Raw genomic sequence first — 20,338 nt, forward strand, 5'->3', positions numbered from 1 at the left:
CCCTTCATGGATCACTGCCTTGCCATGGCGAAGGGGCTTGAAGAACTCAGAGAAGCTATGAACTATGCTGAGCAGGGCACCCAAGATGAACAGGTCATAGTGGAGAGTTTTGACCAAACGTGATCCACCTGGAGGAGGAACCGGCAAGCCACTCCAGTATCCCTGCTAAGAAAACTCCATGGACAAAGACAAGAGGCATATAAATATGGGAGAGGCATGCTTTATTGCAGCAGGGGCAGCTGAAGGTGTCCGGTTGTGCTGATACAGATGCACCATGGTGTATCTTCTCTCTGCACTCCTCCCAGCACTCATTTCTCCTCTGGTCACTAATGTGGATACACAACCTGACTGTTTGTCTTCAGACTTTACAGTGCAAGTATATAAATATCCACTCAGAAGTAAATGAGTACAGTTAGACATATAGTGAATCCTATGTATATCTCCTCAGAAACAAATCCAAGTTAGTGCTATAGGGCTTTCTTTGAGAAAAAAATGGTATAGGATGGCATACTTACTCTGGTATGTGTATATGATTTAGCTTGAAAACACATAAATTAATCACATTAAAATATATTTTTAAATGAAAGCAGGTACAGTGGTACCTCGGGTAACAAATGCTTTGGGTTACAAACACTTTGGGTTACAGACTCCGCTTTTTATATAAATATTCTTATTGGTTTTTATCATATAAAATTATAAAACATACCACACAGTTTATCACAAATTTATTGCACTTCCATCAGCACCTCTGATAATCCTTCGTCTAAATCACTTATTATGCATTAATATTGCCTTTACGTCTTTTAACATATCATCTCTTATTCTACATTTTTACAATATTTCTTATCTTATTCCTCACATAACTTCTTGTAAACCTACAAACGTCGTCTGGTCGTCACAAATACTTTTCAAATAATCCATAAATTTACTCCAGTCTTCGGTGAATTTCTGGTCCCGCCGGTTTCGAATCCTTCCTGTTAGTTTGTTGAGTTCCGCATAGTCCATTAATTTCATCCTCCATTCTTCCTTCATTGGTAATTCTACTTGCTTCCATTTTTGGGCCAATAATATTCTTGCTGCTGTTACTGCATATAGAAAAAGTGGGTTACAGACTCCGCTAACCTGGAAGTAGGCCCTCAGGTTGAGAACTTTGCCCCAGGATGAGAACGGAAATGACGCAGCGGCGGGAGGCCCTATTAGCAAAAGCGCATCTCAGGTTAAGAACGGTTTCAAGTTAAGAACGGACCTTCGGAACAAATTAAGTTCATAACCCGAGGTACCCCTGTATATGGATATATGTGTTCTGCACATCTAAACTATTCCGCTGACATATGAGTCCATGAGATCATGGCCAATAGATATGAAGAGCTGTGGCTCAATGGTTGGGCAGCTGCCTAGCATGCAGATGGTCACAGGTTCAATCCCCAGCAAAGGGCTGGGAATGATTTCTGGCCTGAAATCCTGGAGAGCCACTGCCAGTCAGTGCAGACAATACTGAGCTGGATGGACCAATGGGCTGACTCAGTATTAGGCAGCTTCCTGTGTCTGGCTCCCTTTGTATTTGGAGCCATCTGCAGGGCAAAGAAGTGAGCACTGATTATGCTTGCTGCATTTACATGCATCTGCTCCCACCAGACTCTTTTAAGATCTGTTTATTATATTCCTGGAGCAAGAATATGTGTGATTCAAAGGTTAATCATTCTGAATCGGTCTTACTTCTTTAGACAAAAAGAGAATCACACTCCTCCCCTGCTTGATGTCTTGGTTGATGTGCTCTCCGTGACATTTAAAGGAGCCTACCTGAGGAAAGGACATTGTTAATTATTCTTGAGGTGAAAACAAAGGCAAGGAAAGAGCAAATGATGGTGCCGAGAGCATCCCTTTTTGTTATCTGCTTGTTTGGTAAGAGGTTATCAGGATATACGATCAAGTCAACAAGATCTTGGTATTGCCATCTGGTGACAGAGGCAAGGAGGTTACAAGTCTTGTATGGCTAAATCAGACTAAGGCTGCAATCTTATTTCCACTTACCTGGGAGTAAGCACCACTGAAACCTGTAGAACTTAACCTGTTTTTAATAGCAGCCAACGAAGGCATCAGTATAGTCACAAAAAGGGGTTTTCCCTGCTGTTGCTCCTTAGAATTTAGTATTTGGAGGCTTGCATTTAGCTAATAGTTGTTGACAGAGCCATATTCCATGAAGTTATCCAGTTCCCTAAAGAATACCCTAAACTTATGACTGCACATTTCATATGTACGCTGGGATGATCAATTTCCTGTTATAACTCCTGAACTAACTGGCATTCAGCTTCACATTCAATACACAGGGGCAAGAAGACACAAAAGAAAATTTCCACGTGTGTATTAGTTCCTTTGAGCAGGGATTCAAACTGAACTTGAGCCTGAGACAAAATAAATAATGGAACAGAACCTGAATCTGAACTGGAACAAAATACAAAAAGATGCACAAATGCACACACTCATGATCAACTAGTGCAATGGAAGAAACAGTTATCAACTCCAAGTAAAATAAAGTATGAACATTTAAGACTAATGTGTGGAGAGTGCGATCAAAATAATTAAATGTTTAAGCTTCAGTCCTCTTGACAAACTGAAAAGCAGCAGGAATGAGAAGGCTTAAAAAATTAAGGTTGCAACCTGCTGTAACTAAATATTACACCTGAACAAAACTTGCTATACGTTTGCTTTTATATATTCACACTTGCTTCTTCTTTCTTATGAATTATGGTTGGCATTTAGTTGTTTATGAATTAGGCCCATTTATTTACTCTTACCGTACTTTGCAAACCTGTACAGTTTGCAAGGTACAGTGGTACCTTGGGTTACATACGCTTCAGGTTACAGACTCTGCTAACCCAGAACTAGTACCTCGGGTTAAGAACTTTGCTTCAGGATGAGAACAGAAATCGAGTGGTGGCGGTGCGGCAACAGCAGGAGGCCCCATGAGCTAAAGTGGTACCTCAGGTTAAGAACAGACCTCCAGAATGAATTAAGTTCTTAACCCGAGGTACCACTGTAATGATATTGTCATGCTCATCCCACTGAGGTGAGAAGTTCCAGGATTGCAGCAGTAACTTGGGTTTGGTTCTGTTTGGAAGGAGGTTGTTGGAGGCTTATTGCCATTCTGCGATATTGATATTTCTTTATAGATATACAGGTTGAGCAAAAGTGGAAACACGCAGCTTGAACACTTCATAGATGACCAGAATCACTGCTCAAACATATCAGATCTCTAGGGAAAGTCAGCACCCTAAGATGCTTACAAAGCCCAAACTAAGCTCCCTCTCAATCTCTCCCTCCAACAGCACATACAATCATAGAATTGTAGAGTTGGAAGAGACCCTGAAGATCATCTAGTCCCTAGTCGAACCCCCTGTGATGCAGGAATCTCAACTAAGGCATCTATGACAGATGACCATCCAACCTCTGCTTAAAGACCTCCAAGGAAGGAGAGTCCATCAGCTTCCAAGAGAGTCTGTTCCACTGTCAAACAGATCTTACCGTCAGAAAATTCTTCCTGTTTAGTCGGAATCTCCTTGCTTGTAACTTGAATCCACCTAAAAGTAATTAATTAAATATGGTAATGGTGTTAACATTGGTATTAACATTCTTGGTGATCAGAGAGAATTAATAACTCTTCAATAAGTTGGATTGAACTGCTTATCAGCACTGATATTTTTACCTAACTACTAAATTTTATCTGTTTCAGAACTCCAAGGAAGCCAGTTAACTTCCTTCTATGTCTATAATTCAATGTGTTAAAAAATAATGATTTAGAAATGCTGTGATCCTTCTAAAAGCCCTACTTACATGCTGAAATTAGCCAACCATTTTTAACATTACGTGAGCTCCCTTCTATTACACAATCAATATTGCTGTTAATATCCCTCCTTATGGAAAAAAATAAACTGGTCACTTCTGAATACCAGTTACCACAAATGCACTTTTCATAGCTCAATGCTGCTTATTGTTATACTCTCAAGGCTGCTGAACTTGCTGGCCCTGATCCAACAGGAGGAAATGTACGCACAAACAGCTATGTTGCTCACATTTCCCAGGGATTGGACATTTGATTGAGGAGTCAGGGTTGCACATGCAGAGTTAGCTCTGATCAGGTTGTATGCAAAAGTCACCAATCATCTGCTAGGGAGAAAGAATGGGAATTAGGAGGCAAAATTCAGAGAGCTCGGAGTTAAGTACAAGGTGCCAATTACATTGTAATAATTTAGAAATATTTTATTATTGCCTACTTCTATTTCCCTCCTTATTTGTTTTGCTCTGGACTATTTTTCATGGTTTGATCCTATAACCCAAATAAAGTCAATGCACATATTCATTGCTCTCAAAACTCCTGTTAACAGTTTGCACATCCTGGCTTTTATTTAAAGTTCTTCAGACATTTCTATCTATTTTTGGTACAATCCAAAGATTCTATCAGTCTCTGCGACAGGCATATCTTTTGTAATTATATTTTATGTCACCAGTGTGACACATTAATGAAATGTGTCACTACACCTAGTGTTAGGATACATTTCATTAATGCAAAGCACTTTTGTTCTATGCTTTACATTTGGAAACAGATTTAAGTATTAAGTGGCTAATGTCTGCAGCCAGGGAATCCTTTCCGAATTTGTAACACTGACCAGAACAGACCGCATTACACTCTCCAAATGGTGCATTTTTGCATTTGAATGTCTGAATTATCCTGGTTTCTTAGAGACGACCACAACACCAACATCTTAAATCCCCAAAATATTGTCCGCTTCATTGAATGCTCGTGATCTAAGCATATGTGTAATTATTCTGTAATTCTCCCCAAAATGTGATTCCTTGGAAATGCATACTAGATTTCCCCTATTGTAACTGCAATGACTATTTCTTTGTGTCCGTTTCTTTAAATACGGTCACAAGGAAGTTTGTATGCCTTGGTGCACCGCATGGATAATGATGATTCCCCCCCTCCCAATGTCCATCAGGGGGAAAAAATCCTGCTCATTTGTTGGAGGGTACAGACCAAGGTCACAGAAAGACCATTTAAGATAGTATACATACAACAGTGGCCTTTATTACAAGAAACAAGCCTAATGTCAGAGCCAATGGAATCATAACTAGGCATGTATACAAATTAATAATTTGCAATCTATGCATACGTATACTCCAGCAGGGAAGCAAGAAAGTTATGTAAGCTCACATATAAAATATTGTTTGAGTGTATTTTGGTGGCAGTTGCTCTGTCTCTCTATAAAAGATAAAATTTAATTCAAGGTTAATAATTACGGTCGGTTTAATATTAATTCTCTGGTTTCAATTTTGTGTACATAAAACAGTCTGTGAAAATAGCGCCTTTCAGGTTTGTTTTGTTTTTTTTCAAATTTAAAAGCAAGGTTATTGTATTTGCATGAAGCAAGCATTTTATTTTAGGTGCAAGGTTTGTATCCAAGCATTGTATTGTTAGTAGAACTTTAAGTTAACAGATGTTGAAACATTTAAAAACAAACCCCTGAAGAAGTTCTCCGTTTTAGCATGGGACATTGTTTGTCTTTAATATTCTAAATTTATTAATAATTTTATATTGTACCACTGCTGAAAACCCATCCAGTTTTAACTCATTCAAAATATGTCATATACTTCCAGCTCATTTATGAACAAAAATGGGGTTGGAGAGTATAATAGACTTTGAATGAGCAATAATCCCATTGCTCTTAAAAGAAGGAGAATTAGTTATTTTGTTTTAAAAGAGAAGCTGATTGAAATAGTGCCAAATAGTACTCAATGCTAAAATCAATTATAAAAAAAGATATTCTGGTTAAATTTAAAAGGGCTATTCAAGGCACAAGTATTTCACGGGTATTAAAAAACCCCACACAGAAATAACTTATAAAGTCTGTGTTAATGCTAAGGGAAACCATTTTCTTTTTAAAACATTTCATTTATGGATGGAAATTAGCCTTTCGTTAAATATATGAAGTAACAGGTTTTACAAATCAAAAGAAAATCCAATTTGTCCTAAACAGGGTTTGAAAAGCATGAATTAATAGGAAAGGATGAAACGAAACAAGAAAAAGGTCTCTAGATTTCCCAGGAATGGATCTACAATCTGAGCTGAATAAACTTTGGGCTTTACATGAATATAAAAATAAAAACAAGATAAAAATTGTAAAATAAACACATGTGCGATATTCTTTCTCTACATCTATAACTTGTAAATTGCTTGACACATGTGAAGAAGGCAAATCATAAATTAAAACAATAAAAAATAAATGATTCTAAATAAAATAAATGAGTGTATATTTTCTATTCTATTCATTTCTATTCAGAAGTCACATTAAATTTTAAAAATTAAATATTTATTGCTAATTTCTAGGTACAAAAGAAACCAAACTCATTGGGAACTGAGTTATTATTTTTATATAAGCTACTTGTGCACATTTTCTTGGGAATAAGCCCCAGTGAACACACCGGTACTTACTTCTGAGTAAGCATGCATTAGATTGCAGAGTAAGATATCTTCCTATTTTCTGCACATAGCTTTTGTGGCAGGTTACAAACAGAAATTAAGAACAATAATACAAATACACACCCTCCATGTGTTTTTATTTTCCAGGGACGTCCCTGATTTAGAGATGTTGTCCCGGTTTCTGATTTGATCCCAGAATGTCCCACTTTTCCTTAGGACAGCCTAAGGGTATGCAAATAGAATAAAAAAATAACAATTTAAAATCACTTAACAGCTAAAAATCAAAATTACAGCACCATGGCAATAAAACCCAAGAGATCACAATTAAATATAGCACTGCAAAGGTTGGAAGAATAACAAGACAGTATTTTACATGTCTACTCTTAAGTAAGTATGCAAACAGAATAACAGCCCGAAACAGTTTCCACCATTTAGATGCCTAAATGATAATAAAGTAAGCCCACTCCTCATACTACTCGCATGAAGGAGCAATATGGATACAAAGCAGGTGCAGGGCCAATTAAGTCCTGCCCCCAAGGTCACATGGCTCTGTCCAGGCCTTCATATGTTTAGAGCAAACTTCTGAAATAAAGTTCTTTTTCACTCTAACATACAGTATGTGTGTATGAAGAGTGCTTAGGTCACAAGTAACAATTCTGGGGGAAATTCCATGACTGGGTGCCATGACAGATTCTGTCCTTACTTAACCTCTGAGGGTAGGAGTACCAGAGTGAGTCCTCCATGGACAATCTCAAGCACAGATAGTTTATATTATACCACTAAGGGCTTTGAAACGTCACGTGTGACTGAAAAGAGGCCCCCAAGCTTCCTCTGTGAAGCCCAGTACTGATTATCTTGAAAATTTAATACATGCAACGTATTAATTAGTATTAGCCAGCTAAATCTTTATGACTTGATCCAGTTGATATGATTCGTGCTTTTCGGGAAGCACTGTAGCTCAGTGATGGAGAACATGCTTAGCACCCAGAAGGACCCAGGTTCAATCTCTGGTAGAGTCTCTAGGTGCGGCTGGTAAAGACTCCAGCCTGAAACCCTGGAGAGCCATTGTCAATCAGAAGTGATGATGCTGAGCCCCTTGGACCAATGGTATAAGGCAGCTTCCTATATTCCCATGATCCATGGGAGTACAGATATCACTTGCTGGATGAGGAACCAGGCACACAAATGGCTGCTATATGCTGCTTGTCTCTCCAATTCAGCTACCTGTGCTGTGGATGCTGAAGTGCGTTAGAAAATCAATGATCATGCTGATCAGCTCTTTGGGATGGGGAAAGAGGTCCACCCAATTTAATTCTTTTTGCATCAGTCTATTTGGCAAGGCCGGAAAGCAATTGCTGCAAACCTAACGGGACTCTGCAAATGCACCCCAACTGCTGCATACCCAGTTGGACCAGATTGAGGTGCTCTTGGAGGAAACTGATTTTCAAGATCCATTTGCATTGGGGTTTAGGCCCCATTTTGGCTTTCAGGGTGTCCTGGTTTTTACTTTTTGAAATATGGTAACCCTATTTTTAAGATAATAAAGGTAAAGGTACCCCTGGCCATTAGGTCCAGTCGCAGACGACTCGGATTGTGGCACTCATCTCGCTCTATAGGCTGAGGGAGCCGGCGTTTGTCTGCAGACAGTTTTTCCGGGTCATGTGGCCAGCATGACTAAGCCGCTTCTGGTGAAACCAGAGCAGTGCACAGAAACGCTGTTTATCTTCCCTCTGGAGCTGTACCTATTTATCTACTTGCACTTGATGTGCTTTTGAACTGCTAGGTGGGCAAGAGCTGGGACCAAACAACAGGAGCTCACCCCGTCATGGGGATTTGAACCGCCGACCTTCTGATCGGCATCCCTAGGCTCTGTGCTATAGATCACAGCGCCACCCGCATCCCTACTTCAAGATAATACAGTATAACAAAACACGGAAAGAAGCTCTACTATTCCATTACTAAGCAAACTGTTTTCTGGTAAACGATTTATGATTATTTCTTAGTTCAACAATAATTCTTCAATAGCGCATTTCTTAAATCTGTGCCTATCTTTTCTAAAGGCTTCGGTCCTACACGTTTTCTCAGAAGAAATAGGTCTCATTAAGCTCACTGGGGTTTCCTTCTAGGTAAGTGTGTATATAGGCGCTGCATCCCTCATTTCTGTATGTTTGTTAATCTTGTTAAGATCCTTCTTAACTGAAGACAACGTTCAGCTATGATTTTGATTTTTGGTTTAGTGTTTCTTTGAAGGAAATATACAATACATTTTTTAATTAAAAAAAACACAGAAAAAGGGAAGATCAAATAGAAAACATTTTCCTCCAGTATATTTACATTTCAGTTATATGTTTTTATTGATGCCAGCCAGCAGCTTTCTTTTCTCCCTCCTTCCCTCCCTCCTTAGAATGAGTTGATTGTATACCAGCAAAATGGGTTGCGCTTTGTATGCTCCAACTTGGCAACAGCTTGTTGAGAGTAAATCCTGTCATGGAAGGTTTTGCTAATCTGAATAAATTCAATTTCAAAATCCTTCCTTGATCTAAGCTTGCTTAAGCTCTCGCTGAGGCCTAGAGATCCTGAAGGTCAATTCCAATAACAAAAGATAAGAAAAACCTGCCCTTTCTCATATCTCTTTGCAAGACGCTATAAGCTGTTACCTCACTGCAAAAAAAATAAAATAAAATCATTAAGTTTAATAAAGTTGCCTTTTGATACTTCTTAATGGATGAAGTTCAATGTTTCCCACTCTAATGCTTATCTGCTTGGCATGTCACCCAGAAGTGATGTCATAAGGACCACATAGACATATTTCCTAGGACCAGGGCTAGAAAATTAGAGACTTTAAGGCACTGAAGAGCCTTTGCAGCACAGTAGGCAGCTGATATTCGTTTAGTGTTGTTGCAGTCATGTTCTCAAATAATGAAGAAAGGCAAAATAGACAAAACTTTTCATAGACTCCATGTCCACTGATGAGAGCAAGTGCAAATGCTCTCAGACTTGACCAAAAATACTGACTTAGGGAGGCAGCAGAGCAACAGCTGAAGGAGTGAAAAGACTGAATAGGCATTTCTAGTCTTCCTCAAAACAGAAAAATCATCTCAAAATGAAGTTTCAATCGTACTTTTTATTTAACATAGGCCCTGCCAGGGGACGGGGGTGGGATACAAACACACGTTTTCATTCAATAGCTCAGTCGACTTGCCTTATGTTTGGCTGTGCTACCTTTTACATTGGTTTTCACATTACAACTGTAGTTGCTGAAAAAGCTGTTAACGGAATTACACATAATGATTTTGAAATAATGGTGTACATTTCTGGTTGCTGTAGAAACGTCAATACCCTTTTGACATTGTTATTAGCACTAAATCTTTTCACCTTCATTGAGTATCTTTGCTAATAATATGCAGTTCTTATTATGAAAATTCATTACCCCCTTTCATAAATCATATGATTGTAAGAAGGAAAAGACTAGGAGGGCACATGAGCTCCTTTTAGACATAGATATGAATGCATGGATGATGGATTTGCAGTCACTGTTTTCCATTCCACGATTTATATCATGTAGGAAAGGGGCTATTAAGTGGGTCGTCATCTCCATAGTTCCATGAGAAACCTAAATGTTCATTTTCATCTAAATTTAACCATCCAAATGCAATAGATATCACCCAAGCTACTTAGATAAGACAGGTAATAGGGAAATGACCCCTAGATGGTTAAGTCCAGTCACAGACGACTCTGGGGTTGTGGTGCTCATCTTGCTTTCAGGCTGAGGGAGCCAGCGTTTGTCCACAGACAGCTTTCCGGGTCATGTGGCCAGCATGATTAAACTGCTTTTGGTGCAATGGAACACTGTGACAGAAGCCAGAGTGCAGTATCTAATAATATATATGTGAATTAGTGAGGGTAAGCATGCTTATGATCTATTTTAGGATTAAATCCGAGTTAATTTTGGCTTCAAAATCAAGACAAATTTTCAGAGAAATATAATGATACATAATAAATCATTTGTTTTAAAATATCTCTTACTTATCCCATGATTTTAGACCAGGTTATACCAATGACCTTGGCAGTGGAAGTTAAACAAAAGGGAATAACTCCTTTCTCCCCTTTAAAATTGGGGTGAATCAGCGTCTATATTTCCAACTGGGATGCCTTCTGCTTCAGAATTCTATTCTTGACACATAGTCTAATCAATTGACATTTAGGGTAATGTGAATCAGCAAGCCAACCTAAATGACTGTTGGTGTGGATTGCAGCTAAATGCACCACTCTATGCAATGGCATGAAAATGACAAATGCTGTTGTTTTGTAAACCTAATTTAAAGCTTTTATACTGAACCTTTCCAATGGGCAGGCCAATTATTTCTCTATTCCATTGAGCATGCACTTTTAATGTCTTCATTTTCATGCCATGAAGCTATTTTATGTCGTACACAGACACAAATAAACTGCAGTTATTAGTGTGAAGCTATCAGATTCTAAACCGTGACATTGGTACAGTGATACTTGCTTTCCAGTTCCGGCTTGCAAGGGGACTAATTGGATAGAATATTTCTTTGAGTCTTGCTGTTCAACATCTCACCAAATCAAGAAGCTGAATTTTCTTTAACACAAGATATTCCCCATATAAAATTGGTTAAATTATTCAGTGTGTGGATGAATTATCAGGTTAATCAATCCTTTTTCAGTTTTCAAATGATTCATTAGTTGATCTGATTTCTGCCCAGAGCAAAGCAATAATCAGTTAATTGGTTTGATTAACTGATTACGACTTGATCACAGATTAAGAAGAGGCAGCCATCTGGGCTACCTCCCGGTTGCTGCCAACTCCTCTTGACATACTCTTGGCATGCCTCTGATTCCATCAGGGACTCAGCGGTTCATGGCCCTCCTAGTGACAAAGTCAAGCAGAGAAGCCAACAAGGAGGCAAACAGTGACAAAGACCAAGGATAAACTGCAATATCAAACCTAACATTTAAGGAGTTGGCCAACAGTCATTAGGCAAAAAGAACTCATTGAAAGTTGCCTGAGTTATGTGTATCAAGCCCTTAACCTCTTAATAGTGTGTATGAATGCACATGAGTGGTGCCCACCCATGTGGGTTCAGACATATACTTTGTAAACAATAGTTGCATAAGTACATGTCTGTTTCAGAGAACCAGAAATCGGTACAGTATTCGAGTTTGAAAGCATTTGTTTACATTTATTGTAAATGTTTGTTGAAATGTTTGAAAGCATTTGTTTTCATTAAGGCATATTAATAATGACAATAATGATATTAATGGCTGAATAAACAATCTGTGGCCTTTTAAATGTGTTTGTGGGAGGGTGGTTATTTGTAGTTGCAGTTGTTGTTGTTGTTGTGATGATAGGAATTTTGTTTTTCATTTTGTATTTTATGCTGTAAACTGTCCTCCCACAATAATAATAACAACAACAGGCATAAATCACAAATATACAAATACATCAAAATAATGTTGCCTTAGCTAGAGTGCTTTTTAATGTCCTAATTTTTTACTTGTGGCTTGCAGTACATTCAGCTACGATGTTGCTCATTTGGGTGTGAAGTGGTGGGTTAAAGAAGAGCTCGTGACCTAGATGAAGATGCATTTTCATAGCAAATGCAAATCTTCAAAGCTCTCATCTGCTTTGGTAGTTATTAGCGGATCTGAATGGGTGGTCAAATATGGATTTTTTGCTAGTATGTAGACTTGAATGTTTGCATTTTAAAAACATATTTTCATTATCTAAGAAGGTCACTGGAACAGATCATTGGGCGAGAATAGAAGAGCTGGAATGAAATGGGATTGTGGAAAGCAGGTTGATGCTCCCATCTCCTGCCTTCCTGCGCCCTCCCTCCCCAAAGACCATATAAACATGATAACTCCATTAGCAGTCCCAGAACAGGGATGCCCAGGAAAATTCATTTCTAAAATTGGAAAAAGATCAATCCAGAATAGTTTGCAGACACTATAAAACCACAGACCTTGATACTACATGCTTTTTTTAAAAAATTGCATTAGAAAAGAGACCTTTGCTACTGAGTGGATTCTTACAATCTAAGAACTCAGAGGATTGTAGCTCCGTGAAGGGAATAGGAGTCCCCTAACAAATCTCAGTAGTGCCCCTTTAACAAACCCCAGTTCCCATGATTCTTTGAGAAAAACCATGGCTGTTTAAAATGGTAAAACGGTGTTTTAAAATTATATAGAGCAGATGGCCCCTCAGTATTTCATGGCCAGTGGCCCTGAGCACACTCACTCGTAATTCGGCTATTTTCCAAGTCCCTACAAAACGTTAGTGGGGTGGGTGTTCTTTTTGATAAATATTGTTTTGGGTGTTTTTTGGTCCTTCAGAAACCCTTGGTTTCCCCAAACATGTTGGCACCTTCTTCTTGTGCATGGATGGTACCATTTTGACTACATAAGAAATGAAACTCATAGCCTGAATACAGGAAGAGAGTAAATAATTTATTTTAACAGTTCAAATGCTTTTTTCCTGGTCCACTGATTTGTTGGTTTCCTGATGCACAGAAGAGGACTGTGCAGGTGTTACTTAGGAATACTTATTTACAAAATATCTAGACCACCCTTAATCACAAAGAGTGACCAAGGGCGGTTTCCAACAATATCATAAAACAATATCATACCCCATAAAAACAACAGCAAAATACAGTAATTAAAACTAATCTACAATAAAAGCATAGCAGCGCAGATTAAAACATGACACCTTATACAGCTAAAGGACCCAATTTTCACCAGAGGTCAAGGAGAACAGATAAGGTTGAACTTGACAGAAGCATTACAACAAAACTGTCATCATTCATGCCCTGGTCAGGACACAGTTGCAGAGAAAGCCCTGTCCTGTAGGGTCAGGGGTGGTTGATAAGGGAGGAGTCACTCAGACAAATAACTGGGTCCCAGGTTATTTAGAGCTGTAAAAATCGACACTAAATACCTTAAATTGGCAGCCAGTGCAGTTCTCACAATGCATCCGTCAATACAACAGATCTCTGGCTCATATCTGAAGGAGGCCAAATGGAGAGCACATTGCAGTAGTCTAGATGTGAGGTTACAAAAACATGCACCACAATGGCCAGGTTATCTAATCAAGGAATGGTTGTAGCTGGGGCACCAGACAGAACAGATAGGCACTTCTCACCCATGAAGTCACCTAGGCCTCAAGTTCCAGCACTGATCCAGGGGCACTGCTGACCACACCCCAAGACTACAGACATGCTCCGTTAGGGGAAGGACAGCCCCTTCAAGAACAGGCCCCACACCTAATTCCTGGACATGGGACCCTCTCACCAGCAGGGCCCTCATTTTGCCAGAATTCAGCTTCATTTTGTCAGCCCTCATTCAACTCACTACTGCCTCCAGGCACTAGTTCATCATCAACACAGCCTCATTTGGTTCAGGTGAAATGACAGGGGGGGGCGGGGACCAGGTGTTATCTGCATATTGGTGACGCAGAACTCCAAACCAACCAGAGTGATCCAAGCTACCTTAGTGCTGAAACAATATTGAAATGTATCAAGAAATTCTGCTTCATCTGCACATGCCGGAAGTTGCCTAGCCAACAACCCTCTCAAGAACTTTCACCATAAACGGAATATTTGTTATTGGTTGGTAGGTGCTACAAAAACCTCGGTGTCCAGAGAGAGAATCACCATCTCTTCTAAGGTGGAAGGAACATCACATGCACACTGGAGTGTGACACTCACTACTTCCTAGACCCACATAATCAACCCCTTTGACTACTTTTTAAAAGTCAGGGGTCAAGAGAACAAGTAGTAGGCCAGACTCCATCTAACCTCTTGTCCAAATCCCCAGGCCACAGTAATTGAAACCAGTCCCAAACAGCCTAAGTTCTGGATGGCTCACCAGAAACTACCAAATGTGACCTCAAGATTAGAACAAATATGAGTGCATTTATTTTTGAAATGCCTTGCAAATGTGTTTACACTTTGAACACACATATACTGTGCTGTCATTATACTGAACACTCATAGCAGGAGGGTGGAGCCAGATTATTGTGTTATAAGTTGAATCTATGCGTAAGAAACACATGCACAGTTCTAAGAAGTTCCAACATGAGATCACTTCCCTACCCACTTTGGTGGTAAAGAAACTCTATCCAGGCAAGGGTTCCTGCACAATTCTGCCCTCACCCCCATCACTGCAATAAACACAGAAGCCTTTTCATAACTAAGCACTTTATATGTACCGCTCCTTATGAAAAGAGCAATTGAATCAAGCTAAGTATTATTTTCTGTTCCTGCATGTTGTTGTTTTTAATCCAGGATATTTCCCTTTCCTGAAAGGGAAGACTTTTTTCTTTAGGATGATAGTGAATTTTCTGGCTTGCCCAGACGAAATCAGAAGAGTTGGCTTCCCAACAAATGCCATGACTGGAGAGCAGCTCTTAGTGGCCTCTAAGGATTGCAATAAGACATAAGGGAGAAGGCAGTTTCTGAGGTCTGCAACACCCAAGCTGTTTACTGCTTTTATGAAAGCAATGCTTAGACATGTAAATTAGCACTGAGACAAAGCTTTATTGTAAATGCTGAATTAAACAATTTGTTTGCATTCACATAATGCAAATTCAAATGTTCATCAAATGAAATGAATATTCAACCTCAAGTCTGTGAATTTGAAACCTGCTCTTCAAAATCATATGATCAGCTTCAGTAAGTTGAAGCAGAAAACTACCTAGCGATCTATGATGTAAACTTCTATAATATAAGAGATTAAATAACTATTAAAAACCAGAGCAACACACATTTAAAACAGCAGAAATTTATATCTGTTTACATCTTTAAAAAGTTAAAGGCTTGCTTATGTCTCTCAAAATACATCAGTTTTAAGGACTGATAACTAGGAAACTGGTTGAGTCATGAACACAATTAAATAAAAATTGACCCGATATGAAGTGGATTCAAGTGAACAGTTTTTTTCATGAATTCGTAAACTAAATGTTTACATAGATACCATAAATGAGACTTTTATGGAGGAAAAAAAATCCCTTGCATTGCTGACAGCCCAACTTTGCATATGTGTGTTAACAGGAGAATGCGCTATGTTTAGGATGAATGGTAAAGCGGGTCTAAATGACTTTCAGATTAGCTGGAACAGATGGAAGGGTCACAGTTGAACAACTTTACACAGCAACATAAAGGCAATGTTCAAGTGGAGTTCATTGCCTCTGACAGATACTGTCAATCAAGCAAGGGACTTCTCAGTTAACCAGCAGCCTGTCCTTTTAAAGATTAATAATAATAAAAAGGAATTGTGAGGTGATGACTAGAGTTTATCTAGTCTATGTTTGGCATAAGCGCCACCCCAAATGACTAGGATTTTCACAAGAAGCTTGCTAAAATTTTCGAGGCAAGTAAAGAGACACTGCTTGTGTGTCATTACCACATATATTCACTATGCTTGTATCCCTAGCACTGAAGTGATTATAAGATTTTATTTGTTATGCTTTAATGCTACTACGTAGCCTGGAAACACTGCAAATTTAAACAGAGCAGCGTGTAGAGCTACTTTAAGAAAACTATGATTTCATTTCAAAGGTACAAAAACCAGTGGAAAAAACTATATGTATGGACATTCAAGAAATGGTATTCAAGAAATGCCATTTGGTTAGACTGCTAAACTACATTTCAGGATATTAGCATTTCTGTTTCTGATTGACCATAATCTTTGTGTTATAATGTTCATATATAATACAGAGTTTTCCTAACTGTGTGTATATGTGAAGATTAACTACATTAGAGTTCAGGCATAATGCTAAGCCACACCATGGCTTAGTTTGGGGTAGTGTGGCAGCAGCAAGACTAGGGAAGAAGCAAAGCAGCTAAGATTTTTGTTCTGAGTACCTGCATGCTGGCTCATTCATGCTTAGACATAGTTTGGCTTAATGCTCTGTGCAAACAAGGTCTACAAGAGCAGTGCTACTTTTTTTGCCTCCATCACTGTGTGACTTTTAGAAAAACAATTTGTGGTCCATAGTAAGGTGTCCAGGTAGGGACCGGTAGCCTCTTTGAGAGCTGAACTAGCCTAGGATACAGAGGATCCTTGGCTGGGCCAGCTGTACCCCTGAAATGTCTTACATTATTTCCACTGTGCTTCCCTTGAGTTCAGTGAATACATCTGTGGCAATGAATCGCCTACACCAGTGGAGGCCAAAGGAGGGAGGCCTGTAGACGACATCCACTGGATCATAACCCCCTCCAGGAGTGAAGATTGTGGGGAGTTAGTACTGCTTCCTCAAGTGCCATTTAAAAATTATAGTGTGGTAGGCATTCTTCTGTGGGTTCAATGAAGGGCATTCTGGTAATTTTTAAAAACCTGCAGCTCTGGTGAAGTGCTGATTCCAGGGCAAAGGTCTACATGACTAGTCCAACCAAGTGGTTGTAGGCCTTTCTGTAGATGAACCCCATATAAAAGTGCCTAGTAACAGCAACAATATCATTAACATTTGTATCCGGCCTTTCCTCCAAGTTCCTCATGTGCTGTATATTTCAGCATTCCAGCAACCCTGTGTGTTTAGCCTGAGAGAGAGTGACTGGCCCAATGTGCCTCATGGTTGAGTGAGATTTGAACCTGGCCCAGTCAAATCTCTGGCCACTATGCCCCACTGGCTGTCTCCGGTTAACAGTACAACAATTAAATGACATCTTATAGCCACCAGCTGCATGGAGGAGGATAAATGCAGAGCCTAACTGGAAGCTAATTGGACAGATCGTGAAGCTGAGGCTCGAATACTTTGGCCACCTCATGAGAAGAGAAGACTCCCTGGAAAAGACCCTGATGTTGGGAAAGATTGAGGGCACAAGGAGAAGGGGACGACAGAGGACGAGATGGTTGGACAGTGTTCTCGAAGCTACAAACATGAGTCTGACCAAACTGCGGGAGGCCGTGGAAGACAGGAGTGCCTGGTGTGCTCTGGTCCATGGGGTCACGAAGAGTCGGACACGACTAAACGACTAAACAACAACAACAACAATTGGAAGCAGAGAAGGCACATGGAGTGCTTTTATGTAAATGCTTCCCACCACTACTTCTCCATGTCATTTTCTTTTCCATGGAGTCTGGTAACTGCCAGGTTAGGGGAAAACAGCTTCAGTTGTTTGAGGAAGAACAAGCTGTTTTTGCAAGTCCCTGCCTCATAGTACCTGCCTCTTGCAGTTCTGTGCACAGTACAAACATGGATAATTGGTTGTTGAAAGCAAGCAAGCAAGCAAGCAAGCAAGCAAGCAAGCAAGCAAACAAACAAAGAAAGTTGATGCTTGTCACAGTTTAGCACGCTAAACAGATGTCAAAAACCCACAACAAACCCTTCAGAGGAATGAAGCAAAAGCTTCCTTGTCCCACCACTCTGCCATTGTACAAGGCAAGCTACTGCCTAGCCAGCATATTGGCTAAAGATAAATAATGCAGCACACAACTTTTGTTCACGAAGAACACAACCCTGTGCAAACAGCTCTAAAAAATTTTTAATCAGAAAAGCTTTACAAGCAAGCCACAATACGTATCATCTATTCGCTTCACTGGGTGGGGTCTGCAAAGGAGTGAACATGTGGAAGGCTTTTTCCACTGAAGTGAAAAGGGAATCTTATTTACATGAGGGTTTTGCAGGAGTATCTGGAGGGGAGAAGCCTGGAGTCCCAAAAATAGTATATTCTGATCTTATTCTTTTTTTAAAAAAAGTTGTCTGTATATACAACCGAAGGCTAAAATCCTGTGCATGCTTATTTGATTTCAGTAGAAATTACTTCAGAATAAATATTCATGGGGTCAGGCTCCATACCTTCAGGCTTCTCTCACATCTCTTCAGGATAAAATAAGGCAGAATGAAGAAGCTAGCTCTGCAAGATGAAACAATTATGTAACTATCCTGGAAAGCCTTAGCTTCCATAAATCGAAACCCATCTCTAAGAGTCTCCCAATATCAAATATTCAGAAAACAAGCAGCATGAGTAGCATATATTTACTATACATTTATTCTTAGGCTGGTACAATCACTGATATGCCATTAGATCCAAAATATTTCTGTATCACTAGTTTCTGTTATTGACTCAAAACTATCTTTTGCACATTATCCAACAGTTCAGTCAATGCGATACTTTTTGTAAACTGCTTTAAAGGTTTTGTTGTTGTTGTTATAGCAGTCAAGCAGTGTATACATTTAATGAAATCAATAAATCAATCACTGACACTATGCCAGCTATGAACATGCTTTTATTTTTGTACATGTGCTTGAATAGTAGCAGTAGTAGTTGTATTGTGGCATGCAACATCTTTTGTACTTTGTATGTTACTTGTAAAACAAGCGCCAAATTCACTGTTTTAAAGCAATGTATGTTTTAAAACATACATGCTGGTGCTGCCATGTACCTAGTCAGACCTTTGGTACTTCCATCTCAGTATTGTCTATATTGACCAGGGTTTCAGGCAGGAGTATTTCCCCAGCCCTACCTGCAGATGCCCAGGGATTAAACCCAGGGTTGGCTGCATGCAAAGCATGAACGCTGCCACTGAGCTGCATTCCCTCCTCAAACCTGTGCCGTAACACTGATTCTTTTCACAAATTTCCAAAAGGCCGACTTAAAAGGCTCTGCGGCCTCAAACATCTGCCACCAGGCATCAGATGTGGCACGGATTCTATCAGTCACACCCATGCTACAGCAGCAAAAGTGAACAAGCGAAAGAGACAGGCATTTGTTCCAATGAACACCCACATGCTAGTGTTGTTCATTGCGGTTGATCACCCAAAACACTAGAATTGCAAAGCATCTTTCCATCCAGACACTTCTGGAAGGATACGCTGCAGAAAGTAAATTTGCAAATATTCAAGTGCCGAGCAGAAGAGTGCAAAAACAAAAGTTACAGAGGCTCTGCCTTCACCTGCAGAAGAAAGCAAATTCCTCCAGAAGGATGGCCCCATTTCTTCTCTTGCTTTTATAAAGAGGCTGGGGTTGTCAAACTTTGATTCAGAACAGGAGTGCATTCAGCAGCATCCTCAGGCTTGGCTGGGAGCTGCTCACATCCCCGGAAAATTCAGTGGGAGAAAAAGTTTATGGAAGCGAGTAGGAGTTTATTCAACAGTGTCTGAGGCTTTTCAGAATCATGAGTGAGTGTCTATAAGGGGGCAATCAAGCATAGGCTGGGAATTATCTCTGTTGGTTGCCTACCTGTGACAGGCCCTCAAGTGCGGCTAAGAGGCTCATTCAGTGACGGAGAAACAATAGCTGAAGGGGAACAAACAATTCAGAGGAGTCTATCATTCTGTATGGTGTTATCTTTAGCACTGAATAAAACCGGAGTTCCCCTTTTCTGCCTCATAGTCAGCACTATTTTTAGGAGCCAGTGGTACTTTTCAACTCTCTTTCACTACTTTTCAACAGGTTCATAAGGGCACGAAGTGCAGTATATAAAAAAAGGATAATAACTTTACCCGAGTGCAGGAAAAGGCCCAATGAACAGAGCAGCCAAGCTTGCAGGACTGGAGCTGATGAAAGATGTTTTCAGAAACGCCAAGAACTAATGTCATTGTCTATATTTTAAAATGTCCTTTTTGCACACAGTGGATTCTGGAGAGAAATGCTAAAATTGTTTCTCTCCACTATTAAAAAAAAAGCTTAACTTTCAGACTTCATTTAATTTCTAAACAAATATGTGCACCCCAAGAGCTCAGTGTCCCCAGTTTCTGTTTTTTGTTTGGTGCGCAGAACATGTTTAGTCATTTGTTTTTTGAAAAACAAATAATACTAGAGTGATCGGGAAGAAAGGGAATTCAAACACCCTTAAACATTATACAATGCTAAAAGGGTCTGTGACTGCTAGCATACT

At 39.6% G+C, this 20,338-nt stretch overlaps 1 long non-coding RNA gene across 1 annotated transcript; it reads right to left on the reverse strand.

Annotated features, from left to right (window-relative positions):
• Positions 1 to 848: 848 nt before the first annotated feature.
• Positions 849 to 6,644, reverse strand: LOC308464986. The gene is made up of 4 exons (XR_013980210.1): positions 6,602 to 6,644; positions 3,523 to 3,578; positions 1,717 to 1,800; positions 849 to 1,085 (listed from the first exon to the last, which is right to left on the reverse strand). It is a non-coding gene; the product is annotated as an uncharacterized lncRNA (long non-coding RNA).
• Positions 6,645 to 20,338: the final 13,694 nt, after the last annotated feature.

The sequence above is a fragment of the Podarcis pityusensis genome (genome assembly GCF_964106645.2).
Source record: "Podarcis pityusensis genome assembly, chromosome: 1".
In the NCBI taxonomy this organism is placed as follows: Eukaryota; Metazoa; Chordata; class Lepidosauria; order Squamata; family Lacertidae; genus Podarcis; species Podarcis pityusensis.